Consider the following 26933-nt stretch of genomic DNA (forward strand, 5'->3'; position numbering starts at 1 on the left):
CCTCAGTCTCTAATCTTCTGAAGCATAAAGAACAAGTTCATGCATGGGGAACAAATTCTTACATAGTGAATAAGTTACATGGTGGACAGTACAAGGGCAGTCACCACAGAAACTTTTGGTTTTGCTTATACATTATGAGCTATAAATGGTCAGTGCAAATATGAATACTCATTTGTTTTTTATACTTGATTTATATGTGGATACCACATTTCTCTCTTTATTATTATTACTTTTAATAAAATGCTGAAGTGGTAGGTAGATGCAAGATAAAGGTAGAAAACATAGTTTAGTGTTGTAAGAGAGCAAATGTATATGATCAGGTGTGTGCCTGTAGACTATGTGTTAATCCAAGCTAGACAAGGGCAATAAAACATCCACGGATGCAGAAGATTTCTCTCAGAACAGGGGGGGTGAGGTTCTAAGCCTCACCTCTGTTGATCCCCAATTTCTCATCTGATGGCCCCCCTGTGACTGTGCCTGTCTTAGGTTGTTTCTCCCTTGAGGAATCTTACCCGTCTCTGGCTAACCAGTCATCTTCTGGAGCCATACAGGGAGATGCAAAGTTGGTAAGTGAGAGAGAAGCCATACTGTTTGAAAAGGTTAGCTTTTTACTTCTTTGCATATTTATACCCTGTGGCTTCTATGTTCAGCATTTGTCTTGAGGTATCTTTAAAACTTGGAAGAATTATGCTACTCGGTAAATTCGATGTGAGGCACGAATTCTATTTAAGGGTTGTAATTAGGAAGGAAGAAGAAAAGCTATAGAAGTAGCAGGTGGAAGAAAACATGGGAAGATTGATTATTTCTTTGACATATCTTCTTGTAGAGTAACTTCAGCATGTATAAGTATTAAACTACTAATTAAATTGCACACACACATTCACATAATAGGAGTATAGTTACATAAAAAAAGCATTCCTGTAATTACCATCCATCAACAGTGAAGCCAAGAAAACCAGTTAGGCACCTTAGGCATTTGTGAAAACTTATCTATGATATGGTGGATATTGTCCAACTGAAGTTGAACAGTCTGAGAGAAATCAGACAAATTAAAACAACCCATTCCTGGGGACTGTTCACATCCCATATGTTCTTTTAACAGTAAATAGACTGTAGTTGTAAGATTTTGGAGTGCTACAATTTGCACTTCTCCTAATTCTTGGTTGAGTTCCAACAGTAGAGATCCAGTCAAATTAGTTGTTTTACTGTATGCACAGGGAAGCTTAGATATCTCCTTCTTCATTCCAATGGCAAATCCAGGAACCTGTGGGATGAATGCAGCTACAGCTGTAGCAGCACCTGGGTCTTTGTTGAGGTTTTTTGATGATCATCTTCTTGTATGAGTCTTCCAGAGAGTGCTGATGTTGGAAGAACTTCTTCATATTGTACCTTAGTTCATTTTCTGGGTTGCCAAATTAGGCTTTGATCCTCTGTGTAAACACAAACAGTCCCTTTGCCTACACTTTGATATGCCCTTTATACCACTGTGTAGAACTCCTCAGAGGTTACCATACAGGAACTGCTTTTTTTTTTTAAGAGAAAGGAATATTATCAGAAAAATGTACCTCCATAGCCGATCATCTGACACCCTTTAAGTTATCAAATTTAAGGATATTTAAAGCATGCATTAATCATTGATTTACAGTTAGTTTGATCATATCAGGGAGTAATCCCCCTTTTCTTTCTTTCTTTCTCTTTTTTTTTTGTTATCATTAATCTACAGTTACATGAAGAATATTATGTTTACTAGGCTCTCCCCTACACCGGGTCCCCCCTATAAACCCCTTTACAGTCACTGTCCATCAGCATAGCAAAATGTTGTAGAATCACTACTTGTCTTCTCTGTGTTATACAGCCCTCCCCTTTTCTCCCACCCCCGCCATTATGCATGCTAATCTTAATGCCCCCCTTCTTCTTCCCTCCCTTATCCCTCCCTTCTCACCCATCCTCCCCAGTCCCTTTCCCTTTGGTTCCTGTTAGTCCATTCTTGGGTTCTGTGATTCCGCTACTGTTTCGTTCCTTCAGTTTTTCCTTTGTTCTTATACTCCACAGATGAGTGAAACCATTTGGTATTTCTCTTTCTCCGCTTGGCTTATTTCACTGAGCATAATACCCTCCAGCTCCATCCATGTTGCTGCAAATGATTGGATTTGCCCTTTTCTTATGGCTGAGTAGTATTCCATTGTGTATATGTACCACATCTTCTTTATCCATTCATCTGTCGATGGACATTTAGGTTGCTTCCAATTCTTGTCTATTGGAAATAGCGCTGCGATAAACATAGGGGTGCATCTGTCTTTCTCAAACTTGATTGCTGTGTTCTTAGGGTAAATTCCTAGGAGTGGAATGCCTGGTTCAAATGGTAAGTCTGTTTTGATCATTTTGATGTACCTCCATACTGCTTTCCACAATGGTTGAAATAGTTTACATTCCCACCATCAGTGTAGGAGGGTTCCTCTTGCTCCACAGACTCGCCAACATTTGTTGTTGTTTGTCTTTTGGATGGCAGCCATCCTTACTGGTGTGAGGTGATAACTCATTGTAGTTTTAGTTTGCATTTCTCTGATACTTAGCGATGCGGAGCATCTTTTCATGTGTCTGTTGGCCATCTATATTCCTTTTTTGGAGACCTATCTGTTCAGTTCTTCTGCCCATTTTTTAACTGGGTTATTTGTTTTATGTTTGTTGAGGTGTGTGAGCTCTTTATATATTCTGGACGTCAAGCCTTTATCGGATATGTCATTTTCAAATATATTATCCCATAATGTAGGGTTCCTTCTTTTTCTATTGATGGTGTCTTTGGCTGTACAGAAGCTTTACAGCTTAATATAGTCCCACTTACTCATTTTTGCTGTTGTTTTCCTTGCACAGGGAGATACGTTCAAGAAGAGGTCACTCATGTTTATGTCTAAGAGGATTTGCCTATGTTTTCTTCCAAGAGTTTAATGGTTTCATGACTTACATTCTGGTCTTTGATCCATTTTGAGTTTACTTTTGTATATGGGGTTAGACAATGGTCCAGTTTCATTCTCCTACATGTAGCTGTCCAGTTTTCCCAGCACCATCTGTTGAAGTGACTGTCATTTCACCATTGTATGTCCATGGCTCCTTTATCAAATATTAATTGACCATATATATCTGGATTAATGTCTGGATTCTCTAGTCTGTTCCATTGGTCTCTGGCTCTGCTCTTGTGTCAGTACCAAATTGTCTTGATTACTATGGCTTTATAGTAGAGCTTGAAGTTGGGAAGTGAGATCCCCCGTACTTTATTCTTCTTTCTCAGGATTGCTTTGGCTATTCGGGGTCTTTGGTATTTCCATATGAATTTTTGGATTATTTGTTCCTGTTCATTGAAGAATGTTCCTGGTAGTTTCATAGGGATTGCATCAAATCTGTATATTGCTTTGGGCAGGATGGCCATTTTGACGATATTAATTCTTCCTAGCAATGAGCATGGGATGAGTTTCCATCTGATAGTGTCCCCTTTAATTTCACTTAAGAGTGACTTGTAGTTTTCAGAGTATAAGTCTTTCACTTCTTTGGTTAGGTTTATTCCTAGGTATTTTATTTTTTTTCATGCAATTGTGAAATTAGTTGTTTTCCTGATTTCTCTTTCTGTTGGTTCATTGTTAGTATGTAGAAAAGCCACAGATTTCTGTGTGTTGATTTTGTATTCTGCAACTTTGCTGCATTCTGATATCAGTTCTAGTAGTTTTGGGGTGCAGTCTTTAGGGTTTTTTATGTACAGTATCATGTCATCTGCAAATAGTGACAGTTTAACTTCTTCTTTACCAATCTGGATTCCTTGCATTTCTTTGTTTTTTCTGATTGCTGTGGCTAGGACCTCCATTACTATGTTAAATAGCAGTGGACAGAGTGGGCATCCCTGTCTAGTTCCCGATCTCAGAGGAAATGCTTTTAGCTTCTCGCTGTTCAATATAATGTTGGCTGTGTATTTATCATAGATGGCCTTTATTATGTTGAGGTACTTGCCCTCTATTCCCATTTTGCTGAGAGTTTTTATCATGAATGGATGTTGAACTTTGTCAAATGCTTTTTCAGCATCTATGGAGATGATCATGTGGTTTTTGTCTTTCTTTTTGTTGATATGGTAGATGATTTTGATGGACTTTCGAATGTTGTTCCATCTTTGCATCCCTGGGATGAATCCCACTTGGTCTTGGTGTATGATCTATTTGATTTATTTTTGAATTTAGTTTGCTAATATTTTGTTGAGTATTTTTGCATCTATGTTCATCAGGGATATTGTTCTGTAGTTTTCTTTTTTGGTGGGTTCTTTGCCTGGTTTTAGTATTAGGGTGATGTTAGCTTCACAGAATGAGTTTGGGAGTATCCCCTTCACCTCCATTTTTTGGAAAACTTTAAGGAGAATGGGATTTATGTCTTCCCTGTATGTTTGATAAAATTCCGAGGTAAATCCATTTGGCCTGGGTGTTTTTTTCTTTGGTAGTTTTTTGATTACTGCTTCAATTTCGTTGCTGGTAATTGGTCTGTTTAGATTTTCTGTTTCTTTCTGGGTCAATCTTGGAAGGTTGTATTTTTCTAGGAAGTTGTCTATTTCTCCTAGGTTTCCCAGCTTGTTAGCATATAGGTTTTCATAGTATTCACTAATAATTCTTGGTATTTCTGTGGTGTCCGTCATGATTTTTCCTTTTTCATTTCTGATACTGTTGATTTGTGTTGACTCGTTTCTTCTTAATAAGTCTGGCTAGAGGCTTATCTATTTTGTTCATTTTCTCGAAGATCCAGCTCTTGTCTTCATTGATTTTTGCTATTGTTTTATTCTTCTCAATTTTATTTATTTCTTCTGTGATCTTTATTATGTCCCTCCTTCTGCTGACCTTAGGTCTCATCTTTTCTTCTTTTTCCAATTTTGATAATTGTGACATTAGACCATTCATTTTGGATTGCTCTTCCTTTTTCAAATATGCTTGTATTGCTATATACTTTCCTCTTAAGACTGCTTTTGCTGTGTCCCACAGAAGTTGGGGCTTAGTTTTGTTGTTGTCATTTGTTTCCATATATTGCTGGATCTCCATTTTGATTTGGTCATTGATCCATTGATTATTTAGGAGCGTGTTGTTTAGCCTCCATGTGTTTGTGAGCCTCTTTGTTTTCTTTGTACAGTTTATTTCTAGTTTTATGCCTTTGTGGTCTGAAAAGTTGGTTGGTAGGATTTCAATCTTTTGGAATTTTCTGAGGCTCTTTTTGTATCCTTGTATGTGGTCTATTCTGGAGAATGTTCCATGGGCACTTGCGAAGAAAGTATATCCTGTTGCTTTTGGGTGTAGAGTTCTGTAGATGTCTATTAGGTCCATCTGCTCTACTGTGTTTTTCAGTGCTTCCATGAACTTACTTATTTTCTGCCACATGGATCTATCCTTTGGGATGAGTGGTGTGTTTAAGTCTCCTAAAATGAATGCATTGCAGTCTATTTCTCCCTTTAGTTCTGTTAGTATTTGTTTCACATATGCTGGTGCTCCTGTGTTGGGTGCATATATATTTAGAATGGTTATATCCTCTTGTTGGACTGAACCCTTATTCATTATGTTGTGTCCCTTATCTCTTGTTACTTTCATTGTTTTGAAGTCTACTTTGTCTGATATTAGTACTGCAACCCCTCTTTCTTCTCACTGTTGTTTGCTTGAAATATGTTTTTCCATCACTTGACTTTTAGTCTGTACATGTCTTTGGGTTTGAGGTAAGTTTCTTGTAAGCCGCATATAGATGGGTCATGTTTTTTAATCCATTCTATTACTCTGTGTCTTTTGATTGGTGCATTCAGCCCATTAACATTTAGGGTGACTATTGAAAGATATGTACTTATTGCCACTGCAGGCTTTAAATTCGTGGTTACCAAAGGTTCAAGGTTAGCCTCTTTAGTATCTTACTGCCTAACTTAGGTCGCTTATTTAGCTGTTATATACACTATCTGGAGATTCTTTTCTTCTTTCCCTTCTTATTCCTCCTCCTCGATTCTTCATATGTTGGGTGTTTTGTGCTGTGCCGTTTCTAGAAGTGCCTCCATCTAGAGCAGTCCCTGTAAGATGTTCTGTAGAGGTGGTTTGTGGAAAGCAAATTCCCTCAGCTTTTGTTTGTCTGGGAATTGTTTAATCCCACCGTCATATTTGAATGATAGTCGTGCTGGTTCAAGGCCCTTCTGTTTCATTCTGTTAAATATATCATGCCATTCTCTTCTGGCCTGTAGGATTTCTGTCGAGAAATCTGATGTTAGCCAGATGGGTTTTCCTTTATAGGTGACCTTTTTCTCTCTAGCTGCCTTTAAAACTCTTTCCTTTTCCTTGATCTTTGCCATTTTAATTATTATGTAATTGGTGTTGTCCTTCTTGGATCCTTTCTGTTGGGGGTTCTGTGTACTTCCGTGGTCTGTTCGATTATTTCCTCTCCCAGTTTGGGAAATTTTTCAGCAATTATTTCTTCTAAGATACTTTCCATCTCTTTTCCTCTCTCTTCTTCTTCTGGAACCCCTATAATATGGATATTGTTCCTTTTAGATCAGTCACACAGTTCTCTTAATATTGTTTCATTCCTGGAGGTCCTTTTGTCTCTCTCTATGTCAGCTTCTATGCGTTCCTGTTCTCTGGTTTCAATTCCATCAATGGCCTCTTGCATCCTATCCATTCTGCTTATAAACCCTTCCAGAGTTTGTTTCATTTCTGCAATCTCCTTTCTGGCATCTGTGATCTCCCTCTGGACTTCATCCCATTTCTCTTGTGTATTTCTCTGCATCTCTGTCAGCATGTTTATGATTCTTATTGTGAATTCTTTTTCAGGAAAACTGGTTAGGTCTGTCTCCTTCTCTGGTGTTGTCTCTGTGATCTTTGTCTGCCTGTAGTTTTGCCTTTTCATGGTGATAGGAATAGTTTGCAGAGCTGGGACGAGTGACGACTGGAAGAACTTCCTTTCTTGTTGGTTTGTGGCCCTCCTCTCCTGAGAGAACAGCGACTTCTAGTGGCTTGTGCTGCACAGCTGTGCGCAGACAGGGTTTCTGCTTCCTGCCCGGCTGCTATGGAGTTTAGCTCCGCTGTTGCTGAGGGCGTGGCCTGGCTAGGGCAAATACTCCAAAGTGGTGGAGTCGTGTTGGAGCGGGAGTGGCTGGGAGGCTATTTATCTCCATAAGGGTCTTCCCTCTTCCCTGCAGCCCAGGGGTTAGGGTGCCCAGAGATCCCCGGATTCCCTACCTCTGGATTAAGTGTCCCGCCCTGCCCCTTTAAGACTTCGAAAAAGCACAAACCAAAACAAAACAACGACCATCAAAAAAAAAAAAAATAGAAAATTTTTTAATTAAAAAAAAAATTTTTTTAATTAGAAAATAGGTGGCCACTCGTTTTCCTTTATTCTCCGGTGCCTGCCTCAGTCATCTGCTCACTGGTCTTGCTGCCCTGTTTCCCTAGTGTTGGGGTCCCTATCCCTTTAAGACTTCCAAAAAGCGCTCGCCAAAACAAAACAGAAAAAAAAAGAAAATGTGTGCTCGCTTTTCTGCTGTCCTCCAGCGCCAGGCCACCGGTGCCCGCTCACTGTTCTTGCTTCCCTGTTTCCCTAGCATTGGGGTCTCTATCCCTTTAAGACTTCCAAAAAGCGCTCGCCAAAACAAAACAGCAAAAAAAAAAAAAATTGTTCATGCGCTTTTCTTATGTCCTCCGGCGCCCGGCCTCCGGTGCCCACTCACTGTTCTTGCTGCCCTGTTTTCCTAGTATCCATGGCCCTGCACTCTGGCCCGGATGGCTGGGGCTGGGTGCTCGGCAGTCCTGGGCTCCGTCTCCCTCCCGCTCTGCCTGCTCTTCTCCCGCCGGGAGCTGGGGGGAGGGGCGCTCGGTTCCCGCGGGGCCGGGGCTTGTATCTTACCCCCTTCGCGAGGTGCTGGGTTCTCTCAGGTGCGGATGTGGTCTGGATATTGTCCTGTGTCCTCTGGTCTTTATTCTAGGAAGGGGTGTCTTTGTTATATTTTCATAGATATATATGGTTTTGGGAGGAGAATTCCGCTGCTCTACTCACGCCGTCATCTTCCACCGTCCTGGTATTTTATTCTTTTTGAGGCAATTGTGAATGGAGTTGATTAGTTGATTTCTCTTCCTGTTGGTTCATTGTTAGTGTATAGGAAAGCCACAGATTTCTGTGTGTTAATTTTGTATCCTGCAACTTTGCTGTATTCCGATATCAGTTCTAGTAGTTTTGGGTTAGAGTCTTTATGGTTTTTAATGTACAGTATCATGTCATCTGCAAATAGTGACAGTTTAACTTCTTCTTTACCAATCTGGATTCTTTGTATTTTTTTTGTTTTGTCTGATTGCCATGGCTAGGACCTCCATTTCTATGTGAAATAACAGTGGGGAGAGTGGGCATCCTTGTCTTGTTACCGGTCTCAGAGGAAAAGCATTCAGCTTCTCGCTGTTCAGTATAATGTTGGCTGTGGGTTAATCATAGAAGGCCTTTATTATGTTGAGTTTCTTGCCATCTATTCCCATTTTGCTGAGAGTTTTTATCATGAATGGGTATTGAATTTTGTCAAATGCTTTTTCAGCATATATGGAGATAATCATGTGGTTTTTGTCTTTCTTTTAGTTGATGTGGTGGATGATGTTGATGGACTTTCAAATGTTGTACCATCCTTGCATCCCTGGGATGAATCCCACTTGGTCATGGTGTATGATCCTTTTGATGTATTTTTGAATTCGGTTTGCTAATATTTTGTTGAGTATTTTTGCATCTACGTTCATCAGGGATATTGGTCTGTAGTTTTCTTTTTTGGTGGGGTCTTTGCCTGGTTTTGGTATTAGGGTGATGTTGGCTTCATAGAATGAGTTGAGTATCCCCTCCTCTTCTATTTTTTGGAAAACTTTAAGGAGAATGGGTATTATGTCTTCCCTGTATGTCTGAAAAAATTCCCAAGTGAATCCATCTGGTCCGGGGGTTTTGTTCTTTGTTAGTTTCTTGATTACTGCTTCAATTTCGTTGCTGATGATAGGTCTATTTAGATTTTCTGTTTCTTTCTGGGTCAGTCTTGGAAGGTTGTATTTTTCTAGGAAGTTGTCCATTTCTCCTAGGTTACCCAGCTTGTTACCATATAGGTTTTCATAGTACTCTCTAATAATTCTTTGTATTTCTGTGGGGTCCTTTGTGATTTTTCTTTATCGTTTCTGATTCTGCTGATTTGTGTTGACTCTCTTTTCCTCTTAATAAGTTTGGCTAGAGGGTTATCTATTTTGTTTATTTTCTTGAAGAACCAGCTCTTGGATTCATTGATTTTTGCTATTGTTTTATTCTTCTCAATTTTATTTATTTCTTCTCTGATCTTTATTACGTCCCTCCTTCTGCTGACCTTAGGTCTCATCTTTTATTCTTTTTCCAATTTCGATAATTGTGACATTAGACCATTCATTTGGGATTGCTCTTCCTTTTTCAAATATGCTTGTATTGCTTTATACTTTAATCTTAAGACTGCTTTTGCTGTGTTCCACAGAAGTTGGGGCTTAGTTTTGTTGTCATTTGTTTCCATATATTGTTGGATCTCCATTTTGATTTGGTCATTGATCCATTGATTATTTAGGAGTGTGTTGTTAAGCCTCTATGTGTTTGTGAGCCTTTTTGCTTTCTTTGTACAGTTTGTTTCTAGTTTTATGCCTTTGTGGTCTGAAAAGTTGGTTGGTAGGATTTCAGTCTTTTGGAATTTACTGAGGCTCTTTTAGTGGCCTAGTATGTGGTCTATTCTGGAGAGTGTTCCATGTGCACTTGAGAAGAATGTGTATCCTCTTGCTTTTGGATGTAGAGTTCTGTAGATGTCTATTAGTTCCATCTGTTTAGTTTGTTGTTCAGTGCTTCTGTGTCCTTACTTATTTTCTGTCTGGTGGATCTGTCCTTTGGAGTGAGTGGTGTGTTGAAGTCTCCTAGAATGAATGCATTGCATTCTATTTTCTCCTTTAGTTCTGTTAATATTTGTTTCAGATATGTTGGTGCTCCTGTACTGGGTGCATATATATTTATAATGGTTATACCCTCTTTTTGGACTGAGACTTTTATCATTACATAATGTCCTTCTTTGTCTTTTGTTACTTTCTTTATTTTGAAGTCTGTTTTGTCTGATACCAGAATTGCAACACCTGATTTCTTCTCTTTGTTGTTTGCATGAAATATCTTTTTACATCCCTTTACTTAAGGCTGTGCATGTCTTTGGGTTTGAGGTGAGTCTCTTTTAAACAGCATATGAATGGATCTTTCGTTTTTATCCATTCTATTACTCTGTGTCTTTTGATTTGTGCATTCCGTCCATTTACATTTAGGGTGATTATTGAAAGGTATGAACTTATTGCCATTGCAGGCTTTAAGTTTATGGTTACCAAAGGTTCAGGGTTAGCTTCTTTACTATCTTATAGTCTAACTTAACTCACTTGTTGTGCTGTTATATACGCGGTCTGATGAATCTTTATTTCTCTCCCTACTTATTCCGCCTCCTCCCTGCTTCATATGTTTTGTGTTTTGTTCTGTGCTCTTTTTAGGAGTGCTCCCATCTAGAGCAATCCCTGTTGGATGCCCTGTAGAGGTGGTTTGTGGGAGGCAAATTCCCTCAACTTTTGCTTGTCTGGGAATTGTTTAATCCCTCCTTCATATTTAAATGATATTCGTGCTGGATACAGTAGTCTTGTTTCGAGGCCCTTCTGTTTCATTGCATTAAGTATATCATGCCATTCTCTTCTGGCCTGTAGGGTTTCTGTTGAGAAGTCTGATGATAGCCTGATGGGTTTTCCTTTGTAGGTAACCTTTTTTTTCTTTCTGGCTGCCTTTAATACTTTGTCCTAGTCTTTGATCTTTGCCATTTGAATTATTATGTGTCTTGGTGTTGCCCTCCTTGTATCCCTGTCATGGGAGTTCTGTGTACCTCTGTAGTCTGAGAGGCCATTTCTTCCCCTAGTTTGGGGAAGTTTTTGGCAATTATTTTTTCAAAGACATTTTCTATCCCTTTTTCTCTCTCTACTTCTTCTGGTATACCTCTAATTCGTATATTTTTCCTTTTCATTGGTCACTCATCTCTCTTAAAATTCTTTCATTCCTGGAGATCCTTTTATCTCTCTCTGCATCAGCTTCTCTGCCTTCCTGTTCTCTGTTTTCTAGTCCATTAATGGTCTCTTGCATCTCGTCCATTCTGTTTTGAAGTCCTTCCAGAGCTTGTTTTATTTCTGTATTCTCCTTCCTTAGTTCTTGCATATTTCTCTGCAAGTCCATCAGCATGTTTATGATTTTTGTTTTGAATTCTTTTTCAGGAAGACTGGCTAAATCTATCTCCCCAGGTTCCTTCTCAGGGGAAGATGTAGCACATGCCGAAGCTGTCTGGGTTAGTCTTGTCTGGATCATATTTTTTTGCCTTTTCATGTTGACAGGTGCTATTGACTGTCACCTTGGAGGGCCAGACTTTTCACTTGCTACTGGCCTTTCTTTACTGGGACAACTGCGTCCCCTAGTGGCTTGTGTTGGGTAATTGCGTGTAGACTGGGTCTTTGTGTCTTGCCTGGCTGTTATGTAGGAAGCTCCCTTTCTGAGGGCGTGGCCAGCCTTAGGCCGCTTCTCTGCTTTCGCCACGCCCGTAGGGGTAATGGAAGGGGTGCTGTTTGGCTGTTTACCTCTGTTAGGGGTTTCATCTCAGAGCTGTTGCCCAGGGGGTTAGTTCACCCAGTTTTCCCTGTAATTTCCAGCTGCTTGGCTGTGACCTGTGCTGTTTCCGTCCAGCTGTTGCGTCCCTGTCCTTTTAAGACTTTCAAAAAGCACTCGCTTTTCTTTGTCACAGGGGCATCAGCTTCGGAACCCACTCTGAGGTCTTGCTGCCCTGTTTCCATAGTTTCCAGCCCTCCATGCATGCACTGTGTCTGCGCTCTGGTGCGGATGGCTGGGGCTGGGTGTTTAGCAGTCCTGGGCTCCCTCTCCCTCCCCGCTCCAACTCCTCTCCTCCCGCCGGGTGCTGGGGGGAGGCGTGCTTGGGTGTCGCCAGGCCTGGGCTTGAATCTTACCCCTTTCACCAGGCACTGGGCTCTCGCACGTGTGGATGTAGTCTGGCTGTTATCCTTTGTCTTCTGGTCTCTCTTTTAGGATTAGTTGTATTTGTTGTATTTTCAAAAATATATATGTTTTTGGGAGGAGATTCCCACTGTCCTACTCACGCCGCCATGTTGGCTCCACCTCCCAGCATATAGGTTTTCATAGTAGTCTCTAATAATTCTTTGTATTTCTGTTGAGTCCATAGGGTTATTTCTTTTCTCTTTTCTGATTCTGTTGATGTGTGTTGATTCTCTTTTTCTCTTAATAAGTCTGGCTAGAGGCTTAACTATTTTGTTTATTTTATCAAAGAATCAGCTCTTGGTTTCATTGATATTTTTCTATTGTGTTATTCTTCTCAATTTTATTTATTTCTTCTCTGATCTTTATTATGTCCCTCCTTCTGCTAACTTTAGTCCTCGATGTTCTTCTTTTTCCAATTCTGATAATAGTGACATTAGACTATTCATTTGGGATTGTTCTTCCTTCTTTAAATATGCCGGGATTGCTATATACTTTCCTCTTAAGACTGCTTTTGCTGCTTCCCACAGAAGTTGGGGCTTTGTGTTGTTGTTGTCATTTATTTCCATATATTGCTGAATCTCCATTTTAATTTGGTTGTTAATCCATTGACTATTAAGGAGGGTGTTGTTAAGCCTCCATGAGTTTGTGAGCCTTTTTGCTTTCTTTGTACAATTTATTTCTAGTTTTATACCTTTGTGATCTGAAAAGTTGGTTGGTATGATTTCAATATTTAGGAATTTACTGAGGCTCCTTTGATGGAAAAAATATCATGAGCATCTTCATAGCCAGGAATCCCAGTGAGGTAGAATGAAGCAGACTGTCTAACTCTTGAATTAGAGGCCGTGGTGAGGCTGTCCCAACAAGCCATTTTCCAATCATAAAAATGTGGACTCATAGAAGGAAGAAAAACAAAACATTAAAATAGTTAGCAACTTATATTTCTCTATTAGGTCTTTTCTTGATTCCTATTGCTATGTAGGAACATTATACAGTTTGCAAAATCATTTTGAAAAATTATCCATAGTCAACACTCTTTTTCAATATAATACAGTTTAATCCTTAAAAAGGTTTTGGTTATTATGTTGTTATCTGTCAATCTTTTACTCTATTGATTCTGGATTTTGAGTTATTCATAGGATACTCTTATCACCCTTAAATTCTTAATATGTTCTTCTATGCATGCTACTAGTTTTTTGATAAGCCAGTTTTCATCCCATTATAAATAGTTTCTGTTTCTTTTCTTCTTTCAGAAGCACCATTGACATGTTCTTAAGACATTCTCTTTACTCACTACTGTAGATAGGTGTAGATTATGGAGTCTTTATTCTCTGGAAAAATCATCCTTAAATCAGTGTCCAATGGAATTGAGACTGGAATCTGTATAGCAGACTGGTCAACACTATTCAATTAATGTAACACATGTTGTTGAAGTTCTATACCCAAAGTTTCTTACTTTGGCTGACTGGCTTTCAGTTTCCTAGGGATGAATACTTCTTCTGAGCATGAAAACAACTGGATGTACAAAGGTCAGGGAAATTTGGAAAGATTAGAAAATGACATTTCTGAATTATTATATACATTTGGAATAAGGAATACAGGGAATCAGGCTATTGGTAAGTTATATAATAATTTTTAATTTCTAAATGTTTAATGTAAATCAGTTGTTTTTCTGAGAACATTTCATGTATTTGCTCAAATAAATTTTAACCCCAATTAATATACAGAATTTAAGTAACTAGTCTCACATTAAATAGCTGGTAAGTGAGAGACCTTCTCTGTACCTTAGACATTCAGTCCAGAGCTCTCAATTAATGGCGGTGATGAACTGTCCTACTGATGTGATAGGAGAGATTAGGTGGGAATTATTCTCTACATAATATTAGAAAGTGTTACAATTTTTAATTAATAATCAATAATCAATGATTTGATTATGGATGCTGGTTGAAAATCTGCCTTTTAAAAATTCCATACAGAAGCTCGTCCAAATCTAAGCCTTTCTCTACCCAATTAGCCCTCCTGCCATGTATTTACTCTCAATATATGAGCTCTTACCTCAGGGAAAATTATCACCACCTGAGAAAACTCTATCAGTCTTTCCCTGTCCTACCATTACGTTGACGTATCTTCTTTGAGCTAATGGACTTTTACATACTTTCCTTTTTGTTGTCCTAAAATCAACATGTGTCATTTTGTCTGTATTTCTGAGTCCACCGGTATTCTCATATTTCTCATGTACTTTAGCATTTCTTGTTTCCATTTGCTCTATACTCTTACACAATCTAAATACTTTTCCCAGTAGAAAATGAGGGGACAGATTATGCAGAGAAAATGTCTACAGTAAAATGAATAAAATGTATAATCACTTAAAATAAATCCTGTCTTCACTTGCAATTGGGAAATTAAAAATTAAAATGGAATATGATACAAAAACTTTATAATACTTTCAACAAAATATATCAATATTGAAAATAAGTTTTAGTAAAATTTGGGTTAAAGGGCATCCTTATGCACAATTGGTAGGAATGTGAGTTGTTTCAAATGTACAGGAAATCTGTGTAGTAAGCATAATTCCTAAAAATAATATTTTTGGTAGAGCATATTAAGTACTTGCCATCCTGTGGAATGATTTTCTATGTACATGTGGAAGAATATACAGTGTTTCTTACAGTAAAACTGCTTGTAATAGAAAAAAATCAGTGGTATTCAGAATTTCCTCAATGAATTAAGAGTTAAGTTTAATAAATGTGTGGAATAATTATATCATGAAATACACAGCATTACCTAAAGCAAATAAAGTATATCTACATAACTGAAATAAAAGATACACAAAATTTAAAAAATGAAGCACAATTGAAGTTTTTCATTCATATAGAAACATGTATGTATATGTGTTTATGTATATAAATATATATAATATACATATTAGATTAATGCTACAGTACAATTTTTCTATAAACATATAAAATATAGGCACATTTATATCGAGAATTATATAAACACAGAAAGCACAATCTAGAATGATACGTACCTGAATTAAATGGATGATGTATGTAAAGGAGTATAGATGGGATATAATTTATCTGTATCACTAATTTATCTATATCTGTTAACAGTATTAACCTGCACAATGTATTCATGTGTTAACTGTACAGCTTAACGTAGATAAATAAATAATGCACAGTAACAGTTGTATTCATCAAAAAAAATATAAATCAAGAAATTACAAATGACATGAGCCCTTTCATGTCTTGTAAAATAATAAGGAATTCTCACTTCTTGAAATACCTTTCCCATATCTCTGTATAGAGAACTGGTCATTCAATGCATGAAGGGGAGAACCCTGTTCCTTTGTTCTTCATGGTGTCACCTCACACATCAACAGCTTCAGTAAGTTTTGGTTAAATCGTAGACTATTCATGCATTAGCTCCTCTGAGATTATTTTTCAGGGTACTTAGAACCATAATTAACACTCCTCATCAGCGTCTCTATGATATGCACACTTACCTGTCTTCTATCACTTGTCATATTGTATATTTCTCTGCATATCTTTCTCCGTTATTTTATTGCACATTGTTCCGTGGCACAGACATAGCCCTTCATATAGTTGCTGTTGTTCCAATTAGTGAATGAAGAGAAAAGAGAAACAAAAGAGAAAGTAAAAGAATGGTACTATTTTTCTGGTAAGTAATTTCAGTATAAATTTATGATAAGTAGTAATCAATATAAATTTATTACGGCTCAAACTGATTGTCAAACACTGCAGTGCATTAACAGTTTCCTGATTATAGTATTAAATCTTTCAGATATATCCAGGGATCAACCTCCAATAAAACTGAATTCTGTAAAAGTTTCATTCCTTATTTGACTACAGGATGGAGAAAAAAGAGTGAATAGAGGAAAACCTCGCATCTGCTTTCTAGGAAGAATAAAATAATGGCCTATAAAGTTTTCTTGCTAAATCCTACATCTTCTACCCATTTCTTTACAAAAACAAATAAACAAACAAACATGCACTGAGCACCTTGTGGGACTATGTCTGTTGCATTGTAGGCATCTCATTTGATACTTTAGGATGTTTGAGGGTAGCGATCATGCCATGATACAGGTGAGAAAACAAGCTAAGACTGTTCACTTGCATAAAATAATTCTACTATGAATTCATTGTACTGAACCTAAGTACAATCACAAAGTTTATAACCTTCCTATTAGCTCTTTGGAGATCATTACTACACAGAGTTGTTAAATGGTAAATGGCCTAATGCATTTTTGAGACTGCTTTGAACAGTAGAGAACATGGCTTTAATATAGATTTCTAAGGTTTGTTCAGAATATTACGCTGATACATCTACACTTGCATCCTTTCCTTCATCAACTTTCCTCTGATGGACTGAACCTAGCAGAGAAGCCCATGTACACATTTCTTAAGGAAACTTGCAGCCTGGCCCCAACCTTCAGTAGAGATGCTATTGCTTGTAAGGCAGAGGCAGTCCTTTCAGTGGCCACAATTCCAGATGAGTTCAGTTGCCTCAAGAAATCCCCCACAAGCCCCTTTTAGACTGTTTTAGACTGTTCTGACTAGATTCCAAAATCTTCCATTTGGCTACTGTCCACCTAGCTAGGCCATTACACAAATGAGAGCGGCTGCCCACTACCTCCCCTCAAAGGGGCTCTGTGGGGGTCAGGATGAGTGCCCACCTCACCAAGGAAGCTTCCGTTCTCCTGTGACTCAGCTTTTCCGTATGAGCTCAGGCAGAGACATGTTTCCTAATATAAGGATTCCATGGGTACAATGCGGATGGCCTCTCTGAGGCGTCAGGTAAAGAAGCCATCGGGAGTTGGAGATTTGAGTTAGAAACTCAGGTTCTCAGTCATTAGAATTAACATTTTAATAACAAGAGAATCCAGAGCACAGGGTAAGAGGAGCTGAGCCTCTCTCAGCCGTCTAAGGAGCCTTCTCTCAGCAGGATTGCTTGAGTCTCAGAATTGTTCATTCTTCATGAAACCATTAAACTCTTGGAAGAAAACATACGCAAAAACCTCTTAGACATAAACATGAGTCACCTCTTCTTGAAAATATCTCCCCGGGCAAGGAAAACAACAGCAAAAATGAGTAAGTGCGACTATATTAAGCTGAAAAGCTCCTGTACAGCAAAAGACACCATCAATTAAACAAAAAGGATCCCTACAGTATGGGAGAATATTTTTGAAAATTACACATCCGATAAAGGCTTGATGTCCAGAATATATATAGAGCTCACACGGCTCAAAAAAAAAACAAACAAATAACCCAATTAAAAAATGGGCAGAGGAACAGAACAGACAGTTCTCCAAAAAAGAAATACAGATGGCCAACAGACACATTAAAAGATGCTCCACATCGCTAATTATCAGAGAAATGCAAATTAAAACCACAATGAGGTATCACCTCACATCAGTAAGGATGGCTGCCATCCAAAAGACAAACAACAACAAATGTTGGCGGAGCTGTGGAGAAAGGGGAACTCTCCTACACTGCTGGTGGGAATGTAAATTAGTTCAACCATGGTGGAAAGCAGTATGGAGGTACATCAAAATGCTCAAAACAGACTTACCATTTGATCCAGGAATTGCACTCTTAGGAATTTACCCTAAGAATGCAGCAATCAAGTATGAGAAAGATCAGTGCACCCCTATGTTTATCGCAGCACTATTTACAATAGCCAAGAATTGGAAGAAACCTAAATGTCCATCGATAGATGAATGGATAAAGAAGATGTGGTACATATAAACAATGGAATACTACTCAGCCATAAGAAAAGGGCAAATCCAACCATTTGCAGCAACATGGATGGAGCTGGAGGGTATTATGCTCAGTGAAACAAGCCAAGCAGAGAAAGAGAAATACCAAATGATTTCACTCATCTGTGGAATATAAGAACAAAGGAAAAACTGAAGGAACAAAACAGCAACAGAATCACAGAACTCAAGAATGGACTAACAGGTACCAAAGGGAAAGGGACTGGGGAGGATGGGTGGGTAGGGAGGGATAAGGGGGGGCAGAAAAAGAGGGGTATTATGATTAGCATCCATAGTGGGGTGGGAGAAAGGGGAGGGCTGTACAACACAGAGAAGACAAGTAGTGATTGTACAACAGTTTGCTATGCTGATGGACAGTGACTGAAAAGGGGTTTATAGGGGAGACCTTTTATTGGGGAAAGCCTAGTAAACATAATATTCGTCATGTTAGTGTAAATTAGTGATACCAAAAACAAAAAACAAAACAAACAAAAAAAAAGGGCAGTTCCTGTGTGGTAACCTCCAAATGAGTTCTACACAAGAGTATAAAGGGCATATAAAAGTGTAGGCAAAGGGTCTGTTTGTGTTTATACAGAGGATCAAAGCCTAATTTGGCTACCCCGAAAATGAACTAAGATACGATATGAAAAAAATTTCCAACATCATCACTCTCTGGAAGACTCACACCAGAAGATGATCATCAAAAAACCCCAACAAAGATCCACGCGCTGCTACAGCTGTAGATGCACTCATCCCACCAGCTCCTGGACTTGCCATGGGAATGAAGGAGATATCTAAGCTGGCCTTTGCATACAGTAAAACAACAAATTTGACTGGATCTATACTGTTCGAACTCAACCAAGAATTAGGAGAAGTGCAAATTGTAGTGCTCCAAAATCTTACAACTACAGACTATTTACTTAAAAGAACATAAGGGATGTGAACATTCCCCAGGAATGGGTTGTTTTAATTTGTCTGATTTCTCTCAGACTGTTCAAGTTCAGTTGGACAATATCCACCATATCATAGATAAGTTTTCACAAATGCCTAAGGTGCCTAACTGGTTTTCTTGGTTTCACTGGAGATGGCTGATAAATACAGATATGCTTTGGTTATGTAACTATACTCCTATTATGTTAATGTGTGTGCGCAATTTAAGAAGTAGCTTAAAACCTATACATGCTGAAGTTACTCTACAAGAAGATATGTCAAAGAAATAATCAATCTTCCCATGTTTTCTTCCGCCTGCTACATCTATAGCTCTTCTTCTTCCTTCCTAATTACAACCCTTAAATAGAATTCATGCCTCATATCAAATTTACCAAGTATCATAATTCTTCCAAGTGGTAAAAATACCTCAAGACGAATGCTGGGCATAGAGGCTACAGGGCATAAATATTCAAAGAAATAAAAAACTAACCATTTCAACCAATAAGGCTTCTCTCACACTTACCAACTTTACATTTCCCTGTAAGGCCCCGGAAGATGGCTGGTTAGCCAGAGACAGGTAAGATTCCTCAAGGGAGGAACAACCTAAGACAGGCACAGTCCCAGGGGGGTCATCAGGTGAGAAATTGGGGATCAACAGAGGTGAGGCTTAGAACCTCACTCCCCCTGTTCTGAGAGAAATCTTCTGCATATGTGGATGTTTTATTGCCCTTGTCTAGCTTTGATTAACACATAGTCTACAGGCACACACCTGATTATCTACATTTGCTCCCTTACAACACTAAACTATGTTTTGTACCTTTATCTTGTATCTATCTACCACTTCAGCATTTTATTAAAAATAATAATAATAAAGAGAGAAATGTGGTATACACATATAAATCAAGTATAAAAATCAAAAGAGTGTTCATATTTGAACTGACTGTTTATAGTTCATAATGCATGAGCAAAACTGAAAGTTTCTGTGATGACTGCCCTTGTACTGTTCACTATGTAACTTATTCATTATGTAAGAATTTGTTCTCCATGTAAGAACTTTTTATTATGCCTCAGAATATTGGAGACTGATGAAAATTAGGCTTGGGGTGGATTAATGATTTTGCATTGAGCATTGACTCCCCTATACAGAATTTTATTGTTGTTAACAACCATTTGATCAATAAATATGAGAGATGCCCTCACAAAATAAAACAAAAAAGTACAGACTTCCAATGGTAAAATAAATAAGTAACCAGGATGTAATGTATAGCATAAGGAATATAGTCAAGATATTGTAACAGCTTGGTAGGGTGATAGCTGGTACCTAGAACTGTCATGTATATAAATGTTGAATCACTGTGTTGTACACCTGAAACTAACGTAATGTAATACTGTGCGTCAACTACCCTTCAATAAAAAATAATTATCTACAAAAAAAAAATAAAGAATTGTTCATTCTTAAATATATCATACACATGTATCCAGAAAGGAAAGATAGTGTCTACTCCCTTCATTTTAAATAATACCTTTTATTTTTAATATTGTACATCTCTTCATCCACCACCAGAAACTTAAAAATTTATATAGTGGCTTAAACTGGGTTCTGTCCTGTACACCATCCAGATGGTCTTAACATCTTATTATCTCAGGGTTTTGCCCTTGGAATAATTCTTAGTGTGGGAATGGTGAAAGGAATGTAAATTCCAAGGACAGAGGAGAAAGAAGCACACGATCATCAAGGTCCAGCTCACAGGTCCCCTCAGTGACCTCCTCCAACACTCCATCCCTCGTGACCATCTCTTAAAATTTTGCACACCTTCTTTGCCCTGTGTCCTGAACAGTCAGCAAGAGGTAGCTGACTGCCTATATTGGAAGCAAATGTCATAGCAACAGTATAGGCACATGCAAGAGGAAACAGAGCAGACACAATGTCCACATAAACCAAGGCATGTGTAGAACCCTCATTCAGAGAGAGGAGGCCAATGTAATCAATTTGTTAATCCTTCCCCAGCTGGGGACTCCAGTGAATGGCCTCAGATTGCTTCAGCAGCACCATGGACATTGTTTAGAACACACAGGACACACTCTTACTGCATGAACAAAGTCACTGTGTTTCAAGGGCAATCTGGCATCCTTGGCAATATGCCGTCCATCTGGGTGTGGTGGTGGCCGCTCTTCCTATGTACCCAATCTACTGCATCTGCTGAGGGGTCAGCTGTTAGATTCTGTACCCAGGGTAGGGCATCAGCTTCCTGATTGCCAGGGATTGTCAGCACCTTGTAAGCTGGGACATGGAAAGCAGTGAGGACTAATTCAGTCTCTTGTTGGTGAACCCAAATATCTTACTACATATTCAAGGGCTTCCTCAACATCACCCACTCTTCAGCTTCCCCTTGTTCAAGTCATATGGCTCATCGGTTTAGAATGGCCCAGTTGACTTATTATCAGAAGTCTAGAGTAATTGCTATTTTACATTTCCCTTTTTATTACGGGTCAGATGACATGGGGCACTTGATCTGCTACACTGTCCATCACAACATCTGCATTTTCACTCCTTTCTTTCAAAGGGTCTCCACCTCTTAATGTCTCAGTCAGGCTTTGTCACATGCACTCAGATCTTACTTTGTGTCAGTTTGTGTCCTCCTGGCTTTGCAAAATGGCACACCAAAGTCTCCAACGTGTCCTGCTCTTTCCCCTTTTCTTCTAGCCCCAAAGCAAGCAGAGTAGTGAAAAACTTCATGTCCTTTTTTAATCTCAGCTCTTGTCCCAGCTCTCTAACTATGGCTCCAGCCTCCAGCTGGACAGGTGGGAAGCAAAACTGCGCACGGGGGAGGCCAGTCCCCCACAGCAGCCACCCGTTTACCTCTTTGTCATGATGTGCTATTTGCAGTCCCCAAAAAAGTGCCCCAGACCAGCTGATGTTTTGGAGGGCCCCATACTTGGCTTGTGTCCACCTGTTTAGTGTTGTGAATAATGCTGCAATGAAAATTGACATTCAATATCTACACCAGTAACTGCTTTCAATTCCTGACCCCTTCCTGGTTTTTATAAATTTGATTTTAGAAGTCATTGAAATCCAAAATAAATAATTTTTGATTTACGATGACATTTCCTGACCTCTCATTTATAACTAATTAACGATAGGCAACGGCTGAAATCTACTCTCCTAAACATTATGGATGGAACTGGAGTAACTACAAATCAGGAAAGTAACCTTGCAGTGTTTCTTATTTATATTCTTTCCCCACACAAAACATTAATAATAACACAGGGGAACTAGATAAATAGTGTGGCCTGTAGAGATGATATTTGTCATTGGTCCATTCCTCAGGAGAATTGCATCATAACCCTTGCCCAAAGGCTGGTACTGTGTTTGCTCTACATTTACCTCTAGGAATGGGCTTCTTTATCTGCATAGAATGCTACAGATGCACAAGGTGTTGCATGCACATAATGTTAGAGTATTAAGTTTGTGAATATCTATTCTCAGTGGTGTCTGCAAGGTCTGGAGAGAAATATTTAGAAATGATCCAAAGGAAGTGTAGGGATCTGAAACTGCCATTGTATATAAGGGGTTAGCTCTGCAAAAGTGTCAGTTCTGAGTGGACATTTTGAAGGATATGAATATTTATTTAGGATTTGACTAGGATAAAAAGAGTATTAAAAAACTACTGATTTCCTCTTGGTCTCATGGGTACTTCCGCTTTCCTTTGATCAGCATTAGTAAAATTCTTCAAATCTTCAACTAAGACAGGTTTGTGTCCTTTCTCAGGTAAACATGGGAAAGTAAAGATGTAATGAAAACAGATGAAGCTTATACATCAAGATACAAAAATTCTTAGGATTTTTCCTAGATTAATTCTCCAGTTTTCCTAATCCATTTAGAGGCATACACCGAGCAACAGGGCAAAAGGATTTGCATTTGCATTAAAATTTATATATCTTCTGATATTTAATTAATTGATGGAATATGAAGCTAATTGTTTCATTAATTTTTCAGTGGGTTGCATTCATTAAACAGAACTCCTCTTTTTCATTGATGATACAAAGGGGGAATATGGACTTCTACTTAAGGACATCAAGAAAGGAGGTGAGGCTTCAGCTGAAAGCTGAATAGTAAACAGATATTCATTAAATGGGAAAGTCTCAGGGACAGGAGAAAATCTTTAAAAAGCAAGATATAATGACAGGAAAGAATGAAATAGATGTTGGAACATTTTAAAATATTTTTTTTTAGATTCCAAAATAAATTTCTTAATGACTTTAAGTTTGTAAGGGAAGTTGAACTGAATGACAACAGGAATATTAACAGCATACAGTTATGTAGTGCTCTTTATATGTCAAACATTCCCGTAAGCCTATTATTTTCAAAGAATGTTTTCAAGCATTATTGTTCAAGTGATTATATTTCAAGTAACCCACTTTTCCATATGAGGAAGAATGATTGTTATCCCCACTGATTAGTTGAGGTACATGAGGCCCAGAAAACTTGTAATAACATGGCAGAGGATATGCAGCAAGTAAATGCTGGAGCTGAGACACAGTTTGTAGAATCCATAATTTTAACCCCTTCACTGTGAAGTTGTCCATGTGGACAGAGTACAGGTTTCAAGTTGCTTCATGGGGCCTTCATGCTGGGAAGTATAAGATATTACAGCTACAAATTTTTTGGATTCCATTAAAAAGTTGGGGGTTATATAGAAAGTGTGATCATTGCTGAAAACAATCTAGCAATATAGGTGAGTAAGACACAATGAAGGAGTAACCACAGAGACGATATTGGGAACAGAGTTGTTCAGAGGCTGAATCTACATGAGTCAGCCACCAAATAGAGATTTCCACTGAATAGAGACTCTGAGGGAATGGGAAAACAGTTTTCTTTTTTCCTACAGAAATTTGGTATTTTGCTGTCATGTATAAAAATAGATATAAAAATCCTCCCTAAAATAGTCCTAAACCCACTGGTATATATTGGTTGCATTGTTGGTACCTTTGGATGGAAAAAGACTAATTAAATAGACAGCCAAATCAACTTGTTACCGTTTTCATGTACAGTAAATGGATTTTGTTACCCAGTCACACCATACAACAGTGAGTTCACTCACCAAACATAATCAAAAGTAAAATTCAGCCTGAGGAATGATAACTTTCTCTTAGACCCTTGCTATTTCTGTATCCAAGGTATGAAATGTTGTGTTTTTTAATAGTTTTGCCTCTTTAATTTGAAAATTTAGATGAAAGATAACTTTGAAACCAGGAATCTCATTCATCAGGCTTAATTCACACATTTGCCAAGAAAGAAATAATCTCACAGAACTTGTTGGATGGGCCCTCAACATAGATTCTGAAGTGGAAAAAGATGCTGAAAATTAATTGAAGGTCATGGGAACTATATTCTACACTAAAGGAGTTATCAGTTTCAATGTGTAAGAGAAAAATATCCTTCAAGTCCAAGGGAATATAATAGGTGCAAGCAAATGAATAAAATGGAACATGTGCTAACATTTCCTATCAGAATGAATGGCCATGAGGAACAGGAAACTGAGTTATGTATACTGTACAAGGGAAGCATGAACAGGAAAAGGTAGTTAAAGGAAACATAAAGTAGGAGAGATATGCATTAGGTGTGTGGATGTGGAAAATCACCACACTTTCATTAAAGGTAAAATTCCAAATGAATTTATTCTACTTCATTATGAAAATATATTGATGTATCACCTTGTCCAGGAAAACCTTATTATTCACAATTCTGTGTGATTGGAAAAAGTGATAATTTAGAGATGGTTTATCCCATCCTATTGAGCAAAGAATAATTAGACTCTATGTTGTAAATAGCCATTCTATTAACAGGAAATATATGAAAACTGTTATATTTATCAAGGTGCCTTATCCGAAATTGAATCCCACTGAGCAAACATAATTACCTATTCAATACTCTATGTATTTGAATTATTTTTATTTCTCATGTTCATAATTTCTGATGTATTTTACTAAACAGTAATTAAGACCAATTTTTCCTGCACATATTATCAAATGAAGATATTACTTATTTAATGAAAATTTTTTCCTAAAGATACCAAATGCGTAGCAACTGTTACTGTTTGGGAATTATTTTATTAAGGAAATTTTTTTCCATATCAAAATTTGCAGATCTAAATTTTCATAAGCAATTTTTATTATCATTTATTTTCTATACCTAAAATAACGAATTTTGTACATGTTTCCGAGAGAACAATTCTCTAGCATCCAATTCTAGAACGAAGGTAAGGTCTAAATACAGTGTCACATCACTTTCGTATGCATATTACAACCCAATGCTTACTATAGCACTGGAATTGTGGATATTTTTTCACTTCTTTCAATCTAATTGCTTGGCTAAATACTTCTAGGGTAAGGACTCCAGAAATAGATATATAGGTAATATATTAATTAAATACCTATATCCTGTTAACAAAGAAAACCAAACTGACATTCAACGGAATAGTTTTTAACAGACAATACACAGCCATGTGCCTTCACATCATTAGAAATGTATCTTCTTTCAATAGTGAGTGTGCACATGCAGTTGGTGTTGAGCGCGTGTGCAGATAGTATTCAAGTGTGTGTGTGTATGTGTGACAGAGAGACAGAGACACAGAAGACACGGAGGGGAACAGAGGGAAGTTTTGGGGGAAAAAGGACAGAAGAGACTGGAATCGTAAATAAATCATTTAGGAGTCCATATCTGCATTCCTGGAAACACTTAATTGCCCCAGCAGTAAATTGCTATATCTGACAAAGTGCCATTTGAAACCACATTCAACCTCTGATTGTATGAATCTAGGTGGGAACAGGAAACAGAAGACAGACACTCAACACAAACTGCCATCTTGAATCAGAAGCTCTAAAGCAGGCAGCTCTTAGCAAACACGTTCAAGCTCAAGGGCACAGTCTTCATGCCCTCGATGCTGACACTGATTGGAATCCCTGGCTTGGAGTCTGTGCATTTCTGGATTGAGATTCCCTTCTGTGCCGTGTACATCATTGCTCTGTTTGACAGTTCCCTGCTCCTGCTCACCATCAAATCTGAGCGCAGCCTCCATGAGCCCATGTACCTCTTCCTGGCAATGCTTGGAGTAACAGACGTTGCTCTCAGCACCTGTATCCTACCAAAAATGTTAGGAATATTCTGGTTCCATTTACCAGACATACACTTTGATGTCTGTCTCTAGCAGATGTGGCTCATCCACACATTCCAGTCAACTGAGTCTGGTATCCTGCTGGCCATGGCCCTGGACCGCTATGTGGCCATCTGTGATCCTCTGAGACATGCAACCGTGTTTACCCACCAGCTTCTCACTCAGATCGGGGTTGGAGTGACACTCAGAGCAGCCCTTCTGGTAGCTCCATGTCTCATCCTCATCAAATGCCGGCTGAGATATTGCTGGACCACTGTGGTCTCCCACTCATACTGTGAGCACATGGCCATCGTGACGCTGGCGGCAGAAGATATTCGAATCAACAAGACCTATGGTCTGTTCGTGGCTTTCAGTATCCTCGGACTTGACATCACCTTCATCACACTCTCCTACATCCGGATATTTGTAACTGTCTTCCACCTGCCCCAAAAGGAAGCGCGACTCAAAGCTTTTAACACCTGCATCGCCCATATTTGTGTCTTCCTTGAGTTTTATCTCCTGGCTTTCTTCTCCTTTTTTACACACAGGTTTTGATTCCACATTCCACCCTACATTCTTCTGTCCAACCTTTACCTGCTTGTCCCCCCTTTGCTCAATCCTGTTGTGTACGGTGTGAAGAACAAACATTTGAGATCGGGTCGCCAAGATTTTCCACTCTAAATGTATATCTTGATTTCTTATTATTGTATTTTTTATCAGACAGGAAAATATCATGCAGAAACACTTGTTGTTTTTGAGTCTGTGCTTTCTGAAGTCATTTTCTGCTGAAGTTTAGAGCTGTAAGTTTCCATTCAAGACAGTTAAGATCTAATTCCTATTTAACAGTTTCAGTTTTTAAGGATACAAATTTAATTCCTCATAGATGACGTGTTAGTTAAAAAACATTAAGCCTTGTTTGTGGTTCAGTCAGTGAAGATTTTTCTTTTGTTTCCGAATGGGAAGCTTTTTAAAAACACATTTAA

General features: G+C 38.3%; 1 pseudogene; it reads left to right on the forward strand.

Annotated features, from left to right (window-relative positions):
- The first annotated feature begins 16880 nt into the window (after positions 1–16880).
- LOC118912096 (olfactory receptor 52A5-like) lies at positions 16881–26644 on the forward strand (annotated as a pseudogene).
- Positions 26645–26933: the final 289 nt, after the last annotated feature.

This window comes from Manis pentadactyla, chromosome 9 (assembly GCF_030020395.1).
Source record: "Manis pentadactyla isolate mManPen7 chromosome 9, mManPen7.hap1, whole genome shotgun sequence".
Taxonomy (NCBI): domain Eukaryota; kingdom Metazoa; phylum Chordata; class Mammalia; order Pholidota; family Manidae; genus Manis; species Manis pentadactyla.